This window comes from Amphibalanus amphitrite, unplaced genomic scaffold, assembly GCF_019059575.1.
Source record: "Amphibalanus amphitrite isolate SeventyFive unplaced genomic scaffold, NRLGWU_Aamphi_draft 000309F_arrow, whole genome shotgun sequence".
Taxonomy (NCBI): Eukaryota; Metazoa; Arthropoda; class Thecostraca; order Balanomorpha; family Balanidae; genus Amphibalanus; species Amphibalanus amphitrite.
In genome coordinates, this window is record NW_024881804.1 from 572,816 (window position 1) to 598,027 (window position 25,212).

A 25,212-nucleotide genomic window follows, 5' to 3' on the forward strand; every position below is an offset into this window, starting at 1 on the left:
GTTCCGGCCGTCCTGTGTGCAGGGTTGTATACCAATCAAGTCGATTGAATTGATTGATTTGTTTCAACGCGTATTTTGAGTTGATTGGATTGAGTCGATTGACTTTTCGAGATGACTGGTTGACTGACTCGTTTGACTTTAGCGACTGGTTGACTGATTTGATTCCCGAAAATGAGAGTGACTCGTATGATTGAGTCGATTGAATGGAAAGTTCAATTGTTTTAGTTGACGATAAATAATGACACCAATTGATGACATCAAAGATCACAAAACTACACTGAAAACAGCTTGTCATCACAACTGCAATATGGGGTAGATGGCCAAATCTTACTTAATAAATTATAAGTTGTCTGTGTGTGTGTCAGCCGTATGTGTCTTCTTGCGCCGGCACGGCGCCGCGTAGCGACGTGAAATTTGGTGACCACAAACTTTGGGTGGGGCGGACCATCGTATCAAAAGATGGGCGCAACCGGACCACGGGTGCGGCGTCAGCGCGTGCATCTCTGCCCCAGGCTGGCCGAGGCCGGCGCCGAGCAGAGAGCACGTGCTTTAGGCTCAGTTGTTCGCTTAAATAACTGAGTGAAAACGATGAGAGCCAGCTCGGGAGATCATTAAATTTTGAACTCTGTGGATATTAAGAATACAGGTTTGCGATAAGAATCAGGTATAGGCGCAGGTACAGGTATTCGGTACAGGTTTTACCGCTAAATAAAATAAATTTATTATCAAGCGAGCGAAGCGAGCAAAGTGCGAGCGAAGCGAGCAAACTTTCGGATCTGCAGCGCTCCTCGAAAAGCGCATGTACCTACATGCCTACCATACAGCCAAATGAAGTAAGTAAACAAAGTTAACCCTACTGGCATGAACATACAAGTTTTAACGGCCAAACTAATAATCCCCTCAAACATATATCTCGAATCTGTACAGTTATCGCGTAAACCTGTATTCTAGGCCGGCCGGCCGTGGTGACGCTTTTGCGAGGCTTATATCTCAGCAACCACTTGACCGATTTACATGCGGTAATTTGTGTAGGGTAGCTTCATTCTTTCTACCAAGTATTTGACTATTCCCAATGTACGTGGGTGACCACTTATGCACGTGCCACGTGCAAAACGAAGAGGTGTTGGTTTTGCAACAATTGCAATATCTCGGTAACTACTGGGCCGATTGCGCTGAAAGTTGGCATGTAGTCTTACTTAATAATGTGTCTCAATGCTTCTAAATCCTCTGCCGCTCATTCTCCGTCACTATCCACCCTAATCTGTGTTTTTATTTAGGAGTAGCAAACCAACTTTCAACACGGCATTGCCGTACAGTATGCACTCAGGCGGCTATAACCGCCAGAAGCGACATTGCGGTACAGTATGCAATCAGGTGTTTGATAGTTCTGCCATCTAGCGCGTAGAAGGAAAGGTGGGGCGGCGGACACGACATTGCGGTACAGTATGCACTCAGGCGGCTTTATTCGCCAGCACCGTCATTGCGGTACAGCATGCAATCAGGCGTTTGATGGCTGTGCCATCTAGCGCGAAACAGGAAAGGTGGGGTGGCCACGCAATGGATAGTAGCCGGTTCACGACGGCCATCTGGTAAGTACAAATTTGATGCAGGTTTGGTGCGATTAGGTTCAGTGTGTTTCTTAGCAGCTACCAGCTAGGGTTACATTAATTGCTTATAGCTGTTCCTGCTTTTTCATAGTATCAGACATTATTATCGATCAACCCTATTACTGGTGGGGGGCTGATGCCCCCCACCTGTAGTATTTTTGCTGTCGATGGAAAATCGCCTTAGGGGTTCGAAATTTGGCGACTTTTCCTTAGCTAGGGGCGTATCCAGGATCAGTTTCTCGGGGGTAAATCTGGTCACACTTAAAACAAAAATAATTTCAAAGCAAACGTGTCCATCTGTATGTGTGCATATGCTCTAGAGACAGTATTGCGGTACAGTGTGCATTCAGGCGGTGATACGGCAGACGCGGCACTGCGGCACAGCGTCCATTCAGGCGCTTGACGCTCCTGCCATCTAGCGAGTAAAAAGGAATGTTTGGGCGGCTATGCGAGCCGCACTTATTGGGTAGGTATGCGCACTCGATTACCTACCTGGCAATCTTCAAGAGAACAACCTTTCACCATTTACAGCATTAATAATATCCATGATGTTGAACAAACGAATGTGATAGAATACAATTAGAGTAGTTTACAGTGCTCATGTTAAGAACGTAGGTATGTTATGTTACGACTTACTGGTGGTTATAGGAATGCACTAGAGTAAGGTGGGAATAGAGCCTATGAGTAGGGTATGGGTAGGGTGTAGGTAGCGTATAGGTAGGGTAGGACATGTATATGGGTAGAATAGCGCTTTTTTGCGGCGTTCCCGATTGGCGGCGGGCGGGCGGGCGATGTGGGCGATTTTCATTTTTGTGGCGTTTGCGGTTGGCGGCGGGCGGGCGTGCGATGCGGGCGGTTTTTATTTTTTTGCGGCGTTTGCGGTTGGCGGCGGGCGGGCGCGCGATGCGGGCGGTTTTTATTTTTTGCGGCGTTTGCGGCGTTGTTTGCGGTTGGAGGCGGTCATTTTTACTTTTGCGGCGTTTGCGGTTGGCGGCGGGCGGGCGGGCGCACGATGCGGGCGGTTTTCATTTTTTCGAGGCGTTTGCGGTTGGCGGCGGTCGGGCGGGCGGTTTTTATTTTTTGCGGCGTTTGCGGTTGGCGGCGGGCGGGCGTGCGATGCGGGCGGTTTTTATTTTTTGCGGCGTTTGTGGTTGGCGGCGAGCGGGCGTGCGATGCGGGCGGTTTTTATTTTTTGCGGCGTTTCCGGTTGGCGGCGGGCGGGCGCGCGATGCGGGCGGTTTTTTGCGACGTTTGCGGTGTTGTTTGCGGTTGGAGGCGGTCGTTTTATTTTTGCGGCGTTTGCGGTTGGCGGCGGGCGGGCGTGTTTTTTTTTTAATAATTCAATGTCCAAACCTTTGGATTCGTAGTGCTCCTCGAAAAGCCATCCCTACCTCCTATACAATTAAGAGAAGTAACTACCAAACACAACCCTACTTATATAAACATAAAAGTTTTGACAACCAAACTAATGGCCCCATCAGCGATATCTATCCAAACGTACAGTTATCGCGAAAACCTGTATTCTAGTCTTACTTAATAAATTATAAGTTGTCATCATCGCTGTGTCATGCCTTATGTGTCTTAAAGCGCCGGAACGGCGCCGCGTATCGACGTGAAATTTACTGGGCACAAACTTTGGGTGGGGCGGACCATCGTATCAAAAGATGGGCGCAATCGGACCAGGGGTGCGCCGTCGGCACGTGCAAAAGGGCGCTTCCATAGGGATAACACGGGGCTGGCTGACATGCCGATCGGACGAAAATTGGGCCTGCAGCGCTCCTTTCTCGAGCTTATTACTCGGCGAAACGAGGTGGCAGAGACATGCGGTTGCCACCAATGGATAGAGGAGATATGGAACTAGCGTATTGACATGGTTTCATAGTATAGCACGCGTCACGTGCCAGGCAATACCTCCGGTTGTGAAAAAAATGACCGATTTCGTGCATTACGGGAAGAAAATCGGTGCCGCTGGAAAACAGTTTGACGGAATGAAATCGGTGTGGTACCACTTTGCAGGTAAATGTACGTGCAATCAGAGGAAAGAAAATAAAAAGTGATGATCCGTACCATTTCCTTAATAATGAAAGATTTACTTGAAAATTTAATTCGCGTGGAGCGCGGTGTCCTTTACAACATCAAAACGTATTTAAAACGTTGATCGCTGGCTATGAAACCTACATATTCGGAAAGAGCATTCTTTTCTGACCAATATCCACCCAAAATATCATCAAAAAGTCAATAAACTTTTCTGAAAATGACTCAAGCATACGACCCTGTTTTGTTAACGTTACAGGTATTTTCGACGAAATCCGATCGATGGCTTATGGCCGGCACGTCATTTAACTTTTGACAATAGCTATCAAAGCATGGGCTGCAATGCACCACCCGTAAAGGGGAATTCCAAACACTGAAAATAAGCGCCTACCAATAAACAGCGCATTATTGTACTAGGAATAACTCAGCTACTACTGGGCCGATTGCGCTGAAACTTGGACTGTGGGTGGAAGGGGCATTAACCTGGCGATGTATGGCCATTTGTAACAGGTAGGGTGGATCGATTGCACGTGCACACGTGAGGGGTCCGCTTCTACATCTAAAGAACGGCTGGGCCGATTTCGCTCAAATTTTGTTCACTGTTGGTTTACATCCCAAGACCGGCTGCATCGCATGCATCACCATCATACTTTACAGTTCAATTAAAAGCAGTTACCCAGCTCTTCACAAATAATACCAATAAAAATGCAAGTTTCTACACCCAACTAATGCATCCGTTAATCATACATATCAAAACATACAGTTATCGCGTAAACCTGTATTCTAGTTGAAATAAAGAACAGGGCCTAAACATGAACAGGCAACTTTGACTTTCAACTGCAATAACTGCTCCAATCCTGGTGATAGAGCCTGGCGATGCACCTACCTACCTTTCTGCACTCAGCAGGAAACGTTATTTTTTTAAGCCAGATGATAAAGTGCAAGGCCCTATATACTAATAAAGTGTATAAATTAATAATTCACATCTCCACAGAAACAACCCACTGAACTTGAACTCTATAAATATCTGAAACCCCTACAAAAATAATTGAAACAAAAGCGCCGTTTTCGTCTCGCTAATAACGTTTACGTTCCTAATCAATAGCTAATTTGCTGCATTGTTTTATTTGCAGCAGAACGTTTGTTGATCCTTTTCTCCTGAGAGCCTAAGCATAACATAGGGGAGAGTGGGGAAAGATGCCCAGGGTTTTGCTATGTCATATATTATTCGAAAATGACGATGGGAAAGCAAAAACTTGGAGTTTCAACGGAAGCCGACATCATTTTTCTCCAAAAATATCACACTTTCGTGCCTGAAATATTATAACCTTTTTTGCTATTAAGCATTTTCCTGAAGAAGTGAAAGGGGGCATCTTACCCCACAGGGTGGGAAAGACGCCCCCTGACGTTGGGAAAGATGCCCCCTGCACTATAAGTGACATAAATGGGCACGTGAATCGCCTGAACGAATCAGTAGTCCCTTCGAGCCTGCAGTAGACACCAAACGTCATCATAAGGGCCCTAAAAAGTAGTCGTAAGGGGCTTCAGAGGTCATCGTTAGGGCCATCATAGTCCAGCACGGCCAAACAAGCCTCTGTGGTGGCGTTCAGAGACCACTGTGGGGCTCTTATAGGTCTTCATGATGCTTGAGGGCCCTCGAGCCCATCGTGGGGACCTCCGATGCCAGCGCGGCCCGTGGGCCCAACGTGGGAGCCCTCAAAGGATGTCGTGAGGGGCCCTGGAGCCAATAATGGGGCCCACAGAGGCCGTCGTGAGGGCTCTCAGAGTCAGATGCCGCCCAAAAAGTCGCTATGTGGGCCGAGAGACCGGCATGGGGAGCACCCGACCGTACTGGACTCTCAATAGTCCAAGATCGGCTTTTGTCTACATCACAAGTATGTAATAAATGATTTGACGGGCTGTTTGAAGGACAGCCTACGGATTTAGGGGGGCGTCTTTCCCCATCAGGACAGGGGGCATCTTACCCCAAGGTACCGAAGTAACATTAAATCAGTATAATTTGTTAGCCATAAAACTACACCCTGAAACAAACTTTTTGGGACACAGTACACGCATGCTAATGTATCACGACTATAGTAAGGGACGCAAAAATTATTTACCTTCTTTGATATTTACAATGTTCTGACACCAAAATATTTTTTTGAAAGCAGCAAATAAAAAACATGCTATCATCAGCCAGCCGTTGCTCAACTGAGCTTTGCAATTTTTTGTGCAGTTAACAAGGCAGGCTTCCGCTTTACGCTAAGAACATTAATTTCCAGGTCCGATTTTTTGTTTCGCCGCTAGAGGGTGTGGGGCGTCTTCCCCACCCTGGGCATCTTACCCCACTCTCCCCTATTTAATATATTTCATTTTCCTTAAAATATTTTACCGAATATTATTAAGTGGTTTTATTTCAAATGAAATAATAATTAAAACGAAATTGGTGTTGTACAACCGATTTATTTTATGATGATCTACCATACTACATCATTATCAATGACGTCATCTTACCAAAAAATCAAAAGACGTAGAATAAGGATTTATAAAAGCTTAGCAAACTTATTGGCAAAACATCCTGTGGTTCCAGAGTCCCTGTCCTCTCCATTTCCTTTAAATATATTTTTAATCCTCATCCCTATCCCCCAGTCCTAACAATTTCAAATTGTATTGCAATAAAATGTTTTGAATTCTTCACATAAGTAACTAACATTGACATGCCCCGTCCAGAGTCGTGGACCGCTAAATACTTCAAATCTCTTCCTTCCCAATCTGACAACATCCCACGTCTCAAATGCACATTGTGTGGAAAGATTTTTCAGGCTGCCCGTCAGTCTCTGTCTAACCGAAACCGTCACATGCAGGTACGATATTTATTTCTATTTCCCTATGGTTAATATGTTATTGATGCATATTATCCATTAAAATAGACATGGTGTAGCGTAAATGGCCAAATCACGAACACTGCCAAAATCCGAGCAGCCAACTTTCAACTGCAATATCTGATATTTAGTGTAAATGGAGTTGGAATATGGCCAAAATTAAATTGACAACTTTTAGGTGAAAGGTGGTGATTTGGGTTAAGGGGCGAGTCAACTACTGGGTTATTTTGCACCCATTAAATGAAACTTCTGCTCCAATTCTACCCATTGAACCTCAATATCATGATCCACCTGTCCATCACTAGGTATCCTTCCTTATTACATAGAAACTTTGAATGGCATGGCAATTTATAATTTTAAATGACAATATGTTTATGTTTCTTCTGTAGGTAGATAGGTAGGTAGGTAGGTAGGTAGGTAGGTAGGAAGGTAGGTACACCAGACTGCTATGGACACTTTTCCAAGTTGGTGGGGCAAAAACCTAATGTATGTCTTGGTTTGAGTCGTTTGATTAAGTTGATTGATTCCTTTCATTGTCGCGTTTGAGTCGATTGAATCAATTCCCGAAAACTGCTCTGACTTGATTGATTTGATTGGTTTCCCAAATTTGTCGTGATTGAATTGATTGCTATTGATTGAGTCGTATACAACCCTGCCTGTGTGTAATATCCGTTCTGTGATGTAGACGGTCAAAATGAAAGCATTTGAGGTCCTAATTGGCGAGTTTTCGTGCCTTTCTTGAGTCTCAAATGGCTACGATTTGGGTCGCGTTGCGATAGCTGTTTTGCATGTAGCTCAGTTGTCGCCGCCATGAAACATTGTTTAGTATTATCGTATATTGCACTGAGAAAATTTAACCCGGCAGTTGCTGGGGTATTTCGCCACCCACCGTTTGCTGGGGGGGGGGGGCGTTAAACGCCCCCAGCCGATAACTCGAGAACCAATAGGCGCAGCGAAACGCACGAGGCGGCAAACGAAAGAGCGCGACGAGACGCTTCAGATGAGTACTTAAAAGTTGAATTTTGAGGTCACAGGTCAGGTCAAGGTCAGGTCAAACACCGGAAATCGGGCTTTCAGTAGCATGGACTTCAGGACTTCGCAATGGGCGCCTCTCGTCATAAACTCTGTCAAAACGGTGCGCAATCCATCATATAAAGCTTACAAGAGTGTCAGCTCCATGTAGGGGTCAGTCAATCATAGGTCAGGGCCAAGGTCAGGTCAACCGGGTAGGCACATATCCCCGAAAATCAAAACTGATATTCGCAGCCTGTGACACATGTTTTATGGGTAATTTGGAGCGTAGAACACGATGGTGACATTATTTTTCTCATATGTATACGAGTTTGGCTCAAAAAGTTCAATTTAAGAAATTCATGTATCATGGTCGTGAGGTAGTCACGAGAAATTGCCAAGATTCAGTTCAAGATTTTGGAAAATGCGGAACAATAATCAATAATCGAAGATAGCCATTAGATTGCTCATGGCATTGGCAGTCTAATGGCGTTTACGGCATGTCTGTATATCTATCCTGTGATTTTATATGATTTTTTGAGCATATGCCGTTTTTGGTCGAAAACTCAGAAATCATGACGTCACTAAAATCTCGATATCTCAAAAATTTTCCGACCGATTTTTTTGAAACTTTGTCACAATAAACTTCAATCAATTCCCTACAGGTACCCAAAATTTGGCGCGCCTGCGGCGCGCCGTTTTTATGCCATGACCCGGCGAAAAAAGTGGGGGCCTTTAACGCCCCCCCCCCAGCAACTCGCGGGTTAAAAACGGATGGGGTGTTTTTGCAGTGTATGATGAGTGTCAGACACTTTTAAATGTGTACTGTGACACTTATTACAGTGTCATGAAGCCTGTCATACACGGTTAAAGGTGTCAAACGCTCCCTGAACACCCATTATTGGGTATATAAAAACTCCGGTATGCAGAATAACCACTTACCCAGTTAACGGTGTTCAAATTGTTTTTCCAGTGTGTCTGCCCGGGAGACACTGGTGCGGGCCGAGGCGCCGTCCGTCCGGGCTGACATGTTTTCAGCCCCTCCGCTGCAGATAGCGGCCCAGGATGTGGTCCCCGCGCAGCGACCGACTCGTGCGTCAGTGTCCTCTTGTTGCGGAGTTGCGCCTATAGGGGCGATTTTGCCGCCTAGCGCGCTGTGCCATCGCCTCTACTGTCCGAGGGTCCGGAACTGGAGGAGATAGTGGGACTGGCGTCGGCGACGAGCGCTTCCAGTGGTCACGGCGCTCGGGTGAGGACGTTTCCTCAGACCGCCGTCTCTGGGCCGAGGTGACGGCTGAACGAGGAGGGCCGTCCACTACCTTTCAGACGAGGGTACCCTAGAAGCCTCGTCTTCAACGTCCTGCCACGAGTGAGTAGAATCGATGGCCAAATGTGGCTCTTGCTTGTGTTGTGCTGTTGCTGTTTCGAAGTTCAGGTCAAGAAAATTTTCGAAATGACGTCGCCATGTCTTGTCTCTTTTGGTCTTCTTTTTGCACTGACACTTGAGCTAGCAATGCTATTTATTCCTGACTCCATTCCAACAAATGCCGTAGCATGGCTCCGAACCTTCCACAACCAATAGGGCGCCGGACATTCACTCTCCTTCCTTCAGATTCAGATCCAAAATCCCTCACAAACTCCGCCGGTTTCCGAGCACTCCAAGTCGGCGCTTCTCCACTCGCGGCTCTGATTGACGAGGTGAACCACTCTACATGACGTAAACTGCACCAAGTCACCCCGACCCGTCCGGCCCTGCTTTCACTGGGGCCGACCGCGCCGGCCCGCCCGCCAACAAAAAGACGTCAGTCGGCCCGTCGTCCCGGCCCGGCCGATATACCCACCTGGCTGCCGTCTTGATGGATGACCTTAGCGGCGTCCCCCTGCCGCTCAGCGACGGGGCTCCTTCAGCACGGTGAGGGTGTTTCAAGGAGTTGGGAAGGTGCTTTGGAGTTGGTTACGACCGGTCGAATGGGTGAGGGCCGGCGTGGATCGGGCGGGGTGGGAACGGTCCTCTCGGAGGCGATATACGAGTGTATCGGAGCCCCTGCTCTCTCTCCATCGTTCGCTGTTTATCGTCACCGTAATTACAGAGAACAGAAGGCCGATACTAAATTCCGCAGCTGCCCAACAATAGGCAGACGAGGAGGACATTAATTAGGCTTTATTAATGAACAGTAATGAGCGCGCCCGGGGCGGCGGCGGCGGCTGAGTCGGTAGTCGCTCCATCAGCGGTGTGACATGGGCTGTGTGTGTGGGGGGCGCCGGCCGGCTGACTGTCCTACTGGCCGCGCCCGGGGTGGCGGCGGCGGCGGCTGAGTCGGTAGTCACTCCATCAGCGGTGTGACATGGGCTGTATGTGGGGGGCGCCGGCCGGCTGTCTGTCCTGCTGGCCGCGCCCGGGGCGGCGGCGGCGGCGGCTGAGTCGGTAGTCGCTCCATCAGCGGTGTGACATGGGCTGTGTGTGGGGCGCCGGCCGGCTGACTGTCCTATACTGGCCGCGCCCGGGGCGGCGGCGGCGGCGGCTGAGTCGGTAGTCGCTCCATCAGCGGTGTCACATGGGCTGTGTGGGGGGGGGGGGGGGCGCCGGCCGGCTGACTGTCCTACTGGCCGCGCCCGGGGCGGCGGCGGCGGCGGCTGAGTCGGTAGTCACTCCATCAGCGGTGTCACATGGGTTGTGTGGGGGGCGCCGGCCGGCCGGCTGACTGTCCTACTGGCCGCGTCCGGGGCGGCGGCGGCGGCGGCTGAGTCGGTAGTCGCTCCATCAGCGGTGTGACATGGGCTGTGTGTGTGGGGGGCGCCGGCCGGCCGGCTGACTGTCCTATTGGCCGCGCCCGGGGCGGCGGCGGCGGCGGCTGAGTCGGTAGTCACTCCATCAGCGGTGTGACATGGGCTGTGTGGGGGGGGGGGGGGGCGCCGGCCGGCCGGCTGACTGTCCTACTGGCCGCGCCCGGGGCGGCGGCGGCGGCGGCTGAGTCGGTAGTCGCTCCATCAGCGGTGTGACATGGGCTGTGTGTGAGTGCGGCGCCGGCCGGCTGACTGTCCTACTGGCCGCGCCCGGGGGGGGGGGGGGGGCGGCGGCGGCTGAGTCGGTAGTCACTCCATCAGCGGTGTGACATGGGTTGTGTGTGGGGCGCCGGCCGGCTGACTGTCCTACTGGCCGCGCCCGGGGCGGCGGCGGCGGCGGCTGAGTCGGTAGTCACTTTATCAGCGGTGTGACATGGGCTGGGTGTGGGGGGGGGGGCGCCGGCCGGCCGGAGCTGACTGACCTACTGGCCGCGCCCGGGGCGGCGGCGGCGGCGGCTGAGTCGGTAGTCACTCCATCAGCGGTGTGACATGGGCTGTGTGGGGGGGGGGGGCGCCGGCCGGCCGGCTGACTGTCCTGCTGGCCGCGCCCGACGCCCCCGGCCCACAGTGGGCGATCTGGCCGGTGTAGCCTCGCGAAACCTATCGGCATTCATAACATCCATGTTTTTGAAGCTAGAACCACAATATTTAGGATCAACCTTCTTGAATATCCAATGAGCATATGTTTTAAAAAAGGACTATCTCTTATAGGATTTGTGCTCTGTGGCGAGCTTGCAATTTGCCTAATTGCTGCTCGAATAACGCATGAATTCTTTTGAGGGTAGGTCGAAATTTATGACGGTATGAGCTGGGTAGGACATTGGAATGGTATGTACCTCCGTAGAAAATTGCTTCCAAACCAATTTTTTTATTCAAACGATTATGCCCTACCAATTTATACATATCATGAAACAGCGTAAATCTCACCCGGCAAGGCCCCATTTCATAACGTGACCCAAGCAGCGGGTTTGGTTTTTGGTAAATAACTTCGCAAAAAATGGCCGCAGAACCACGATTTTGACATTGTCGTGTTCGCCTTGCTCAGGCGCGTCGAATGGTTTACTTTTGTTCAGGTGAGGTCACCGTAAGGTCAACCTGACCTTGACCTCGAGTCAAGGTCAGGTCAGAGGTCTTCAAATCACGAAGTTGGTCGAAGGAGGTCATATCGCATATCATTCGATTCGGCAGGTCTTCCGGAGTCCATCGGTGACCTTGTCGACTCTCTAGCTCAATTTGATCAGGAGTTATTGACGAAAAACTCGTATGACCCTAGTGACGTCATAAATGACGTCATGAAAGGTCAACAATGCAAAATGCAGCATCAGATCTTGCAAGGAGTGCATGAAGTAACGATACCATGTACTTGAGACAGTTGAATATCATTCCTGGCCTCAAAATAACAGTTTTCATATTTCCCCATTGACTTATAGGTGAGGTCACGTGACCAACCTGACTTAATGTGACATTTAGGAAAAATCTGAGACATACAAGTTGTAAGACCTCTGAAGGACAATAAGTCCTGTAAGTCTCACCTCCATGTGAAAGTTAGGGGAGAGCGGGGAGAGTTGTATCATGTCCAAGTTGTATCAGGGCGAATTGTGCCAAACTTATCCAATGGATGGCGCTCGCGACACGACCAGCCGACGAGGTTTTCCGGGCGCCATCTTTCCCTGTTCTGTCTTGTGGCTGAGTGGACGCGTCTCGAGGTGAGAGCCGATTTTATGTTTTTTTAATGTCATTCTAAAAAAATAAGTTGCAAGAAAATGTGTGTTTTGGGCATTTATATGTGCACGAATTTGAAAGATCTCCGTAGCGTTGGTGAGGGTAGGTTCTAAGGCTGCGTGAGTGAAAACGGATTTCTCCAGCTGTCCGCTGTTTTTTGAGCACGAGGATGTTGTTTCCAAGATGGCGGCTAGGTACATGTTGTATCAGAGCCGGGTGGGGTATGTTGTAACATGTATGTATGTATGTATGTATGTATGGGTATGTTGCTTTTGATCGCGAAAGCTAAGCCCTGGCTCGCGTTTGTAGGTAGCTAGTCAATGCTCGTTCCATTTCGGCACAATGTGTTGGCTTCTTTGCTCTTAACGGGCCACTTTTGCGTCTAGTCTGTTAACCCGCGCCCCACTGGGGGGGCTATTTATAGCCCCCCTCCCGTTTTTCTGCAATAACTTCCAAACCGCTTGACGTATCGACGCCAAAGTTTCAGTACCTTCGGCTGCATCAATTTGACACCTTGTGTCAAAATTTGAACTTCGTAGCTACCATAGGTCGGCCAGAAATGACGTCAGAGTGACGTCATGTTCGGCCGATTTCGACGCAAAACATTGAACCACGGCAATCGCTCCCAAGGGCTCAGTTTTTAAGCTAGATCCAATTTCTTTGCATGAGAGGACTCAGAATAGACTGCGCTATCAAACTGCTATCTCGGATTTTCGAAATTTTGAAAATTTTGAAAATTTTATATAATAAAATTCAAAATTTACATTTTTACATTTTTTCAAAAAGTTTTTGACTTTTCGAAAAAACCGGAATATATGTGATAGAACGCGTTATTATGAATAACTCTAGCAAGTTTTAGCTAAATATCTTCAAAAATGGCCAAGTTATACGCATTATTGCAAAAAATTCACAATTATTAATTTTTCAAATCAATTTTTCACCACGTATTTGACATCGTATGCCAATATAAATAGCACCATCGTGTTCCTGAGCTCAAACTGCATCTAACAGAAACCTTTTCTGTTGAAAAATTATAACTTCAAAATTTGACCTTTTTTGACCTGAAAGTGACCTGACCTAAGCTAAATTCGACTCAAAATGACCTCGAATGACACAGACGACATCAAATTCGAAATATTTGGCCTAAATGGACCATAAAACATGTGTCACGTGACCGACGCATGATATAATATTTTCGTGACCTGTGATGACCTGACCTTGACCTGAAAATCAAAGTACAAGTTTGGTACCCTCAGGGTATCTAGATCATCTGTTCACGAGTGTGTGAACCAAAAATGAGCCTGATCTGACTTGTAAGACGGCGGTCAGAGCCCAAAACGTGAACAAGCCAAAATGCTAATAATTTTTACTTTGACCTGACCTGTGACGTCATCGGTGACCTCGAGGTCAATGAAATTAGGTTTCGCTCGACAGTTTTTCCGGGGCTATCAGACGCCGTTTGAATTTTGACGATCGGCCCAGTAGTTTCGGAGTTAGGAGGGGGGCTATGAATAGCCCCCCCCCCCCAGTAGGGCGTGTTATACGCAGACCCCAGTGGGGCGCGGGTTAATGTTTCGTTCGGACTGCATTGACCTAAGTTTGGTCTAATAAAGTGAAGCCTTTGAGCATACCTATGCATTGTATTAACCCCATTTAATGTTGTTGTTATGTTCAAAACCAGTAGCAAGCACACTCCCTGAAACGTGAAATAGTGATACAAATTACCCCACCATGTGATACAACTCATCCAAGCCATGGGGCAAGTTGTATCAAAAACATTGTTCTATTCGGCAGACCGTAGAAGAAAAACTGGTAGAGGTTGCGGAAAAGTTACTTTGCACAAAAAAGCAGAAGAATCAAGGAAGGGGATAGTATGGAAATAATGAGTTTATCACGGATAGTTACGAGGTTATGGGTCTCGGAGTAAAAACTGATACAACCCACCCCACTCTCCCCTACTCTGGCACTGAGAGCGTTGAAAGGTTGCGACATCTGAGGATCGTGCAGAGGTTCATGTATGACGTCATAGGTCAGTGACCTGACCTGACTTGAAAGTGCAATTGGTGTCACAAGATCCAGCGTGCATCAAAGGTGAGGTATGCCAGGTTGTAGCTCTCTATTGCCTGGGTGTTTTGAGCTATCTCGAAAACACCCTTTGGGGCATTTACCACTTGTGCTCAAGTGCACCAAGCCACGGCCAACCCTTAGAAGAAAAAAGTGTCTGGATGCCAGGGCTGCAAGTGGCTGCAAATTTTCACTGGCTCCCCTAATAGATAGTGTCCTATTGCATGCGATACGGCATCATTTACAGTTCATCCTCGTAAAACTTTTTTTGCTGGGCTTGGTTAATTCATTGAACGTAATGTTCAGTGGTAGAAAAAAAATATAAAAAGTTAACCTAATTATATGACATTTTGAACTGATTTTGTCTACTTGCTTTCTATGGCGGAATCGTCTAAACATCTAAGTTTCACTTTCCATGCAAAATGGATGCTCAACACCTAGCAATTTCATCGTTCCGCAAAATATTCAAAGAGCGTAAAAATCGGCTGTGATTATCCCCCTTATGAAGTGTTACGGAACGCTGTCTTTAACGATACTTTTGTCTACGAAAAAATGTCTCCTGAGCCATGCAAATGCACTAATCGTAATCTTTGATGAATTTTCTGTCGACTAGTATGCGTTGTTTTCCAATTTTCGGAAAAAAAGTGTCTTTGAGGTTTCGCGAGGCTAGACCGGCCCGATCGCCTACCGTGCGGCCTAGCGATCCCTGAGGGTCCCGCGCCCGTCTCTGTTCCCAGTCCTGCCCTCGGGGTGTAAGAGAGACCCTGACCGAACTACTGGCGCCCAACTTGAGTTGCGTGTGGTATACAGTGCTTAGAGCGTTTCCTTCCCGTGGTGTGGCCTATTTTTCCTCGCGGTGGCTTACATGCGTCTCGGTTCACAACATGCCATCAGTCATGAGATGATCGGAGTATTGAAATCTTATTCAGAAATCTGACAGCGCTGTCGCTGACTAATTGACCACGCCGTGTTTTACGGCACTGAATTGAGACGGTCTTCGTCAAACAACGTCGGGCTGTTGCCGGCTGACGGCCAGGGTTGACCATGGAGCTGGTGTTGATGGTTTTGATGGCAGTGATGGCTCCCGGTGTGACTGGCGCAGCGACTCTATCACTGGCCTGTATCGTGGGCCCGCGGCGGTGGGCAGTGGGTAATTGTCCCGCGCTCCCGCCCGTCTGGCGGCGCCGGGTGGCCCGATTCACCGGCCCGGGCGCCGGGCCGTGACGCTCCCCTCCCGCCGCGGTGACGGTCGTCACGGGCCGTGACGCGAGAGCTGACCGGCTTGCTCCGGGGAAGGGAGGCCGTCACACCGGCGGGCGCACAAAGGGCCCGCCTGCCGCACCGGGTGGTGGCGCAGCACACGTGGTCAGCTACACGTGCAGTGGTCACAGACGGGCGGAGGACTGAGCTACCAACAAACTGCCGTGTGGTGACGTAGTGGAGCAACATGCAGCGGAATTAAGGCGTTATGCATTGAATGGCTCCTGACTTTCGATTTCCTTTTCGCAACTATTTGTCGGATTTTTAATGTCTGCATATCAAGAGAAAGAGTGGGTTTGGTGGGTTTCACGGTAAAAATCTGCACGCCACCGTTTGCCACAGTTTATCGGTCAGGTCCCAGCTGCCATGAATGTGTCACACGCCTCACGAAGTGTATAGCAAACAGAGCTGCCGGGGCCCGTCAGCAGCTCTTTACAGATCAATGTGACTGCACCCTGATCGGTGGCATTCCATGATGTCTTACAGTGATGATAACCTACCACAAGCCTTGGTGGCTTACCGGTGGTGGACAGAGCCATATAGTGCTTTACCAGATCCACGGTAGAACATAAATTTTCCGTGACAAGCAGCATGAGGTAGAAGCACGATTATTTCAAGCAAGGTACTACTCTTTCGGTGCAAATCTAAAATAGCTTTATCAAAAGCACCGATAGATTCATTTTTGATTGAGGCGTCACATATTTATTTGACTTTTGCATACTTCACTGCAGGCTCAAATGCAAATGCATTTTTTTTTCAAATGCATGCTGCAATTTTCAAAGCCAGAAAATTGTCGGTTTTCACCCACGAAAGACGCCGCGCCATTGTTTCTCGGTATGTACCGAGGTGTGAGCAGCAGCTCAATTCCTGGGTTATCGAGGGGGGGGGGGGCGTTAGTTACCTTGGTCGGCTCCCTGACAGTGCTAGCGTCAAGCGACCAGTGGAAGAAGGAATGTCGCCACCCACTGTGCCTTTTACATGGTCCGCGGGTCAACTGACATACCGTGCTAAATGGCCATAAGTTCCGGTACGGTGCTCGGTGCCGATTTGTGTTTGTCACCGACTCACTTTATTCTCGTTGAGAGCAAATTTCGCACAGTGTCGCACAGGCGACCCGTGTGACCTTGTGCGAGTGTAAAATACAAAACACGATTTGTCAACGTTGTCGGCGGGCCGTCGAAGGACCTCGGTTGTCGTCCCGGCCCGCGGCCGCCCGCTGGCCGGCGCGCTGTGACCCAACCGCCGGGAAACCTTTCCACCTGTTCTCAACGGCGCCGCCGCACGCGTCTCCCGCTCGCACAATGCGCCAAATGGGATTTCACGGACGGCTGAGCACGAATGCGGCGCACTGGGGGCGAGCGCGGCGCACGCCCCGTCCAATGTGCGTCACAATGGTCACCGTCGGCTGGCGCTGGCGGCGGTCGCGGCGCAGCGGCGGCGGTGGGTCTATGTCGGGTCAATGGCGGGGAGGGCGCCGGCGGCGCGGTCACGCCTGGCTGGAGGGCGCCGGGGCGCCGCGGGGCACCAGGTGGTCGGCAGGTGCCGGCGCCCTCCCCCGCCGCCGGCTCCCCTCCCCGCGGCACGCACCCTCCTCCGCTGCTCCCACGGGGAGGGGCCGCTGCCGGCTGCAGGCCGCGACACCGCGACTCCGCGGCGGCGGCGGCGGCGGCTACCCTTTGTTCACGGCCTATGTAAATCGAGCGGCCCTTTTGCGCCACCGCTCACCATTACCCATTTACGCCTATCATCGGTTTTGTTTTTCAACCGTTCATGCCTGCTCGTCAGTCCGATAGGCGTTATCACAAGTGTATTCGCGGCCATTGGGGCGACGTAAGAAAAGAAGAAAACAACTGGCCTCAAGAACTTTAAATTATCAGTTAGCATGCACCTTTTCCTTGATGTGTAGATAATTTACCATTAATTGTTAGATAAAATTGCATTTCAAATCTTCCATTTATGCTTTTTACATCGTTTGCAAAATATATTCTTTTACTAAGCTAGAAACACTAATTAGAAATAGTTCCTGCATCATCGTCAAGAACAATAGGGAAGGGTAGAAGTGAATATAATAATCTAAACGGTTTTGTAATCCATGTGAAGACACTTCTAAAATTGCCTGTAGAAAAATTGAAGGCAAAAGTTCAACTTTTTCACAAGACTGATGTCTATAAACCTATTCAACGTGTAACAACTCAGCCGGTATTTTGTCGCCTACAGCCCAGCTTTCCCTAGTGACCGATAGAGGCGCTGCTATCGATGTCCGCCCGTGCCGCCTAACGCGTCACTAAGTTTTGTTTTGCCGAGTTGCAGAGTTGTCCCGGGTACTGGGGAAGGGAAGGGGTGGGGGGACTGCACATCGACCGGCGGCCCGTGTTGTCCCTGTAACCCTGGTGACCCCCCACTGACGTCATCAGGCCAGGACACCGCGCCGCCGGCTCACTGAACACGATCGATTCTGCCGACACACCGACTCGGGGTGTTGATGTTCGACGCAGTTCCAGACTGGGAACAAAGGCCGACGGAGGAGCGGGAGCCGCACGAGCTGCACTGCGTCCACCGGCCGGGTCAGTGGACAGAGCGGGTGGTCCAACAGTGTGTGGACGGTACTGAGCTCTGTCCACCGGAGCCGACCACGGCGGAGGCGGCGAATATCAGGTGAGCAGGACCGACCTGTGTGTGTGGGGGGGGGGGGGATCTGTGTGTCCCTGTGTCTGTTGTTGAGTATGTTTTGTGCGTCTGTGTCTATTGTCAGACCATAGGTGTTTATGTAACGGTGTGTATGTGATTCTGTGAGTCTTTGTGTGTCTTCTCTGTGTGCTAGGTACCCGTCTTGATGTGTTTGGATGTCTGTGCTTCATTTGCCTGTGGACTGTATGTTGGCGTGTCTGGCCTCTGCTAACATGCATTAACCCGCGCGGGGCTGGGGTCTCCAGCCGAACGCGCGTGGCTGGGGGGGGGGGTAAATTTTACCCCCCCCCCTGTCATCTCCCGAACTAATGGTCCGATTTGGAAAATTCGAACGCCAATCGAAAGATCTCATCACGAACAACTAAAAACATGTACTTAATTTAAAGTTTGAGGTCAACGTCAAGGTCAGGTCAAGGGTACAAATTGCAAGTTCCTACAGTATCGGCCTTGCACCGTAGTTGCCGAAGAATGGAGTCATGGACTGAGACTGATTGCCCAAAACGTGTTCTTAGGCTACCAAGACAATATTCGTTGCATACAATATCATTCAGAGGTCAAGGTCAGGTCAGGTCAGGTCACCAAAAACAAAATATAGAAAAGGATGTGCGACACATGTTTTATGGGTCATTTTACTCATAGAATTCAATAGGCACACTCAATAAGTGATATGGACCACCTTTGGATGAATTTTAGGTCGAGGTCAGGTCAAGGTCAGGTCAAGTGAGGTCAAATTTTTAAGTTGGTTGTTAAGGCCTAAAAAGATGTCTATCTGATGCAGTTTTTCACGGCGAATCGAATGAAGCTATTTTTGCTTCCGTACGAGGTCTAGAACTTAAAAAAAAATCATTTTTCAAAATTTGTGTGTGTCGTAGAGATGTCAATCGGATACCAACGTTTTGGTATACCGATACCAAACCGATACCAACTTGGTATTTGGTATTTCAATCGTAATGTGTTTGGTATTTTGTTGGTATCGTAAACCCTCACTTAAGTATAAGAGGCTAAGAAATCGGTAAAAAGTTGGTATTTCCCTCATTTTCCCAAGTTGGTTTGGTTTCGGTATTTTCCCGTGGTTTTGGTTGGTATTTGGTTTGGTATCGGTATTCCGATTTTCCGTAATTGACATCACTAGTGTGTCGTGACGTCATAAAATTTTGAATAACGCCCACATTTTTGAACCGACTCTTCTAAAAATTGGTATGTACATAGGTGCACATAGACCACTTATTTGACATATATTCCGGTTTTTACGATACACTCAGAATTTTGGATTTTATAACCATTTTCCCAAAAAAGTCAGTTTTTTGAAAAAATGGGTCAAAATCCAAAATTGTCAAAAAACTGAGATAGCCATTTGATAGACAAAGTAGAATTACGTATATTTTTTTGTTACGTCTTGATTCCTTTAAAAATGAAGATGTTAGCGGCGTTTGAAATTTTGCCGTTTTTGAGGCGAAAATGGCGAACATGACGTCACTAAAACGTCAATTTCTCAAAAAGTTTCCGACGGATTTCGCTCAAATTTTCAGGGAACGTGTCAAATTGATGTAAAAAAAGGTACTGAATTACCCCCCCAGCCCCGCGCGGGTTAACTGGGGGGAGGGCATAAGGGGCGGAACGGGGGGGGGGGCACTGGGGAACCGTGTCCCCTTGATTTCGGCATTTTAACATAAGCCCTATGGGCTTTGCATGGAAAGAATGGAGCTCAAAGTCAGAAATGCCCCTTTAATTGAAGGTGTTCCGCGCTACTGCAAGGGGGCAAATGTCCCGTAGTGGCTGCCAGTTGCCTCTGCAGTGACGAGATTTTGCCCACCCTGTAGGAGTAAATATGAGGCACTTCACTGTAAAAAAGTTTAGCATTTGGGGTACTAACGGCTGCTATTCGTAGCACCTTTTAGCGTCAAAAGAACCCTAAGACGTATTTACAAAGAAGCATGGTGCTAATACTGTGCTAATGATAGCTAACATTCCCATCAAATATTATAAGTTTAGATCACCTATTCTTCTACTGAGCTTAACGTCTACTTCTGCTAGTACCCAGTCCATCAGTGAGTGCTCTTTCAAGCTGGATTTCTAATTAGAACCATTTTAAGTGTTTTAGAAGTTGGTAATGCTGAATATGGTGCTTAAGTTAGTATCACAATAGAACCGGACATGCTTACAGAGGAAACAAATTTGAAATTGGCGCCAAAGAAAGTAGCTAAGCCCTGCTTTACAAATCTCTGGGAGTCTTATCACCAGCCCTTTAGCACGTTTTGACGGCGCAGAGCGATATGCGCATGCGCGTGCCAGCTGTTTCCGGCCACGTGTTGCGCCATTTTAGTGGAGTCCGTTGGTGGAGTGTGTGCACGTGCTCCGGTATATGAAGTGAAATGAAGTGAAGTGAAGTGCTCCGGGCACATGCCACCGAGTGATAGCTCTGGAATGATAGCTTAAATCAGCTATTATCGGTGGAATCCGTCGTGCGTGGCATGGGAGTGCGTGCCCCTGCTCCGGGAGGCAGTGAGGTGGAGGGAAGTGCAGTGCAGCAGTGCAGTGAAGTGAAGTGAAGTGAAGTGCTCCGGGACCGGGTGGTACATGAGCATTTGCCACCGACACATGCCACCGACACCGACGTTGATCGACTTTGGTGAGTCTGACACGTTGTATCTTTTGACATTATCTTATATTGTTTAAGTGCTTCATATTCCGTCTTTGGCAAATCGCGCTTCTTGGTCTGAAGGAAAGTTGTGTTGTTTGCGAAAATAGCTCCTAACAGAAAAAAATCTTGGAACTGATCCAGTTTTTTTTTTGCTCCAGGCATGAGGCCTGGTCAGTTCTTCCGTCGACTACCACTTACAATGGAGGACAACTACGACAACAACACGGGGTCTCCGGTTCCGTCTATCACTAAACGCCGTCTGGTCGTGGATGAGGTCGAACTTATGGCCATGAACGGAACGTCGGTTCAACGACCCCCCCCCCCCGCCTCCCCCAGTCGATCTCGCGTTAATCGTCGGTCACTGCGAGTGTGCAGGTATATGAGCGACCTTTCGTTATTTCCCGTGCGTTTGTTTGTGTATATATTTACATTTGTTTTTCATGCAGATGATATGAAGTGTTAATAAATGTTCCATTATTATTTTTTAATTTTATAATGTGTTGGATGCTTGAAAGATGCACTTACACGGGAATATTGCAGAATGCAAAACACAATCATTGAGACTTGTAGTTATCACTTATCTAGGATATACCCTTTTTTGCACGTCTTTTCGGCCTTACACAATTTCCTTTTTGGTAATTGATTAGTCCTTTTTGCAGTAACTAGTAAAAGTATGTGCAGCTCAAGAAAGCAGTTTTTGCGAACTTTTCATGCAGCAGCTTTAACTAGTATAGATATTCTACTTTCAGACCCAATGCTTTCGTTAGCATTATTCTACTTGTCGTAGGGTAACAATAGCGCTAAAACGGTTCATATGTGAGTACGGAAGGTACTAACTGCATGCTATTCTTAGCACCTTTTAAAGTTTAGCACCGCTAGGGTACTGAAAATTGGTCTAGCAGGTGTAGGGTACTACATTTAGTACACGGGTGCTAAACAAATATGGGTACTTATATTAGCACCTTGATACTAAACTAGATCTCAGTTAAGTACGAATAAAATGCTTAGCTTAGCACCGCTAGGGTACTGAAAATTAGTCAATTGAAAAGTACCTCTATGGTGCTAAACTTTTTTTACAGTGTTCAAATATTCTTCAAGCAGTCAAACCTGATGTGAAAATCAATCAATTTTCTGTTTCATTTTCATATTTTGTCGCCCGTTTTTACACTGTTCTTAGTCTAATATCGACGAGAACATCCAGCGGCGTATCCACAATCTTGAGATTACCTTTACCTTAGGGTACCCAGTGGAAACTTTTTAGCCCGCACCCTGGTGGGGGGTATTTTTGCCCCCCCCCACTTCCAGTCGTTTCGCATTATCTCTCAAACAAATGCGCCGATCGTCGCGAAAATTTCAGTACCCTCTTGTAAATTGATTTTACATATTGTGACCTTTTTTTCCACAGCCTATGATAGGTTGGCCGTAAATGACGTCAGAGTGACGTCATGTTCAGGCATTTCCGCAGAGGTGCACAAACCTTCCTACTTGCCTACAATGTAGGAGACAGGAAAGAGCCGAAGAGGGTAGCCGCGAGACAGATTTCAGTTTGTGTTTTCGGTACAAAAATGACTATAAAAACAGCTAACTGGTAGCAATTGGTCGGTACAATCAGCTGTCAACGGCATTTGGTCATTACATTTCTTTACGTGTCTTCAAAAACAGTTCCTACAAATCTCCTCCATGAGACACCCACGAGACAGTTCCCATTGGATTAACATTGTGTCTCATGAGACACCGTGTAGGTAAAATGTAGGATGAAAAACTGCGAAAGTGGTGGGCATGTTTCGAAAAACGGCGCAGAAATTCTTGGGGCGCCTATCAGTTAAAACAAAACTCCTGTTCGAAAATGGGTTCTGGTAAAGTTTCGTCAGCTGGTTTCCATAGCAACCGCCATTCGTGGGACAAGCTGACGCCATTTGCTAGCGCGTTGCGTGGTAACCAGCTATCGGTGTCAGTTGAATTTGAAAGATAATTGTAACAGTGAACAGCTCGCTTCAGTTGCTGTACTGTGCTGTGGATGTGTGTCTTGTGCAGTGTAAGCAAAGTGTATAAGGACTTTCACATTATATTTTGTGATGGTGTGGTAATAGAAGGTTGTGAGCTCCAAGTGGAGTTAAGGAATTGCCAAAGAAATGAAAACTCTGCATGGGCCGGAAATCTGCAGCCTGCACTTCTATAAACTCTTCATAAGAGGTTCGTGGCAGGGGGCATTTTAGGGAGCGATTATGGAGGTGCTGGTAAGTAGGTAGGTACCCAACCTAATTGGCTTGATGAGAACTGAAACTGAAAGTCAAATGAATTGTGAAATTGCTTTACCTATCCTATCTGATCACTTCTACTTATGTATTTTTTTCCATTCATTTTGACTGATAAAGAACAACATTGAAAGATGCTAACATGCACGTAACTACCTACCTAGCTCTAATGTAAATAGGTACCTAATAATTTCCTTCAAAAGAAGATATGGCTCTTCAATATACTGGAGATTTAGTAATTGAAGACATCTCACTTCATTTTGAACATTACCTAGGTATAACTTCCCTAAACTGCATGACAAATTTTCAATTTCCTTGTTGTAACACCAATACCACAAACATTCATCTGGGCACAAGGCTCACAACATCAAATTATTCATGTTTTATAGACAGGTACCTATACAGCAAAAATGCAACAGAGATATGTGATTATTTTCAACATAGGCTTTGTGTTCAGTTGTGTATAAATAATTTTGTGGGTGGAAAATGTGTCATGAATTGTCTATAGTTCTGTGTAGAATTGTAATTAATATGATTATAGAAAAAGGAATGGTCAGTTAAGTAGTCAACATGTTTACTCAAAAACAAGATATGCTGGCATGGAGTTTGCTCATGAGTTTGTTCAAAAACCTTTCAGTTAGTGTGGGAAGCATAGCAATTTGAAGCATATGCTTATAAAACTGATTTGTAATGGGGTTTGTGAAGTTCTCCATAAATTTCACACCTAGCAATGTACCTACCTAATGCATTGCATTACTTTAAAAAGAGGGAGACCATACAAGTTGTCAGGTAGGTAGGCTTTGACATTGATTTCAAGATTTCAAGGTGATCTGAGCGTTTTGCTTATAACTTGTCCTCATTCTCTGGCTAAAGGAGTGGCAATACAATCTGACTTGTTCTATTTTCCTCTTGCCTTGCCATTTTTGACATAATCCTTGCCCAGGCTATATGTTGGTATGATGAAGGTCAATCAGATGACATATTTCAAATATTACAGTCATGAATTCAGTTGAATTTGCCTAACTTTATTTAAACAATATAAGATTACACATTGCATAGCTATAACAGCAATATTTGAGCCACCACTGGCATATAAATTTATAGGTTGCAAAACATTACTCAGCAAGAAGAAATCAGTCATTGACAGTGGAGAAAACACATCTAGACTTGACAACAAATTACAGTTGATTTTTCTTCTACCATTCATGTTGGCATAAGTAATAGGTCAAATGGATACTTAGTGCATTTTTCTAAAGATTTTAAGCACATGAGATTCATCCAAAGGCACAGACTCGGAACAAAGGCTGTGTTATAAACAAGGATATTGCACCTTTTTGGTATTTTAACATGTTGTTATATTCCGACATCCTCAGAAAAATAATATGGTAATCTGCCCTGCTTCATTTGATACGTATCGATGAGTAATTGGATGTTGCGGGAATGCAGTTAGTTTTCCGGCAGTTGCCTCCAGCAGCGACAAAATGGCCGCTTACTTTCTGTCAAACATTTGCTTTCATATGGCTAGGTACATTAATTTCACTTAGTCTAACTTTGTCTAGCAAATCTCCAGTTTTACTTCGGAAAAACCGGCAGCGTGTTCCACATTGGTGACCCCGCCAGGCGAGGCAGTTCCGTCGGCCGTCGATGTCCTTCGGTCATATAACCCCCAATAAAACTAGCGCGTCGAACGATCGGCAGCATGGATGGTCTAACACCATCCATGGCAGGGACCGACCTCACAGAGCCACGCCGAAAACAGGAATATCGGATTTATCTGCCTCTAAACTGTAATGTATGAATGCGTCGTGAAAATTTTACAAGACAGCTGAGGTTTGCTAAGCAAGAAAAAATAGACCAGGATCTGTATTAGCGAAGAGATTAGCGATGCACGTGAAATGTGTCTAGATTGCAGTATACCTAGATGTAGTCAGCGATGGATTATAAAAGGATTTAAAGCCGCTTCTTAAAGCTTACAGTCAAAACGTTTTCTTAACGTTTGTGGTCCTCAATATGATAGGTTTTCGATAGCAATTTAATGGGCTTCGTCCCATTAGCAAATATTGCAAATCGTCCTCAAATAATGTTTTCTTACCTAAATGAAGTAATGTTGATCCAGGAAAAACAACTTGTTACACACTCCTTAAAGTTTCATATTCCTTAACAGAAACACTGATGTGCACCGTACACTGCAGCGTTACGTCACT

The 25,212-nt window shown here is 47.2% G+C and overlaps 1 long non-coding RNA gene across 1 annotated transcript in view; it reads left to right on the forward strand.

Annotated features, from left to right (window-relative positions):
• The first annotated feature begins 8,759 nt into the window (after positions 1–8,759).
• The window catches only part of LOC122388129, a 54,454-nt gene continuing 38,001 nt past the window's right edge, over positions 8,760–25,212 (forward strand). Inside the window, exons 1-2 of the long non-coding RNA XR_006257736.1 lie at positions 8,760–8,903; positions 17,839–18,079. This is a non-coding gene — a long non-coding RNA (uncharacterized LOC122388129). The remainder of the gene's footprint in view (positions 8,904–17,838; positions 18,080–25,212) is intronic.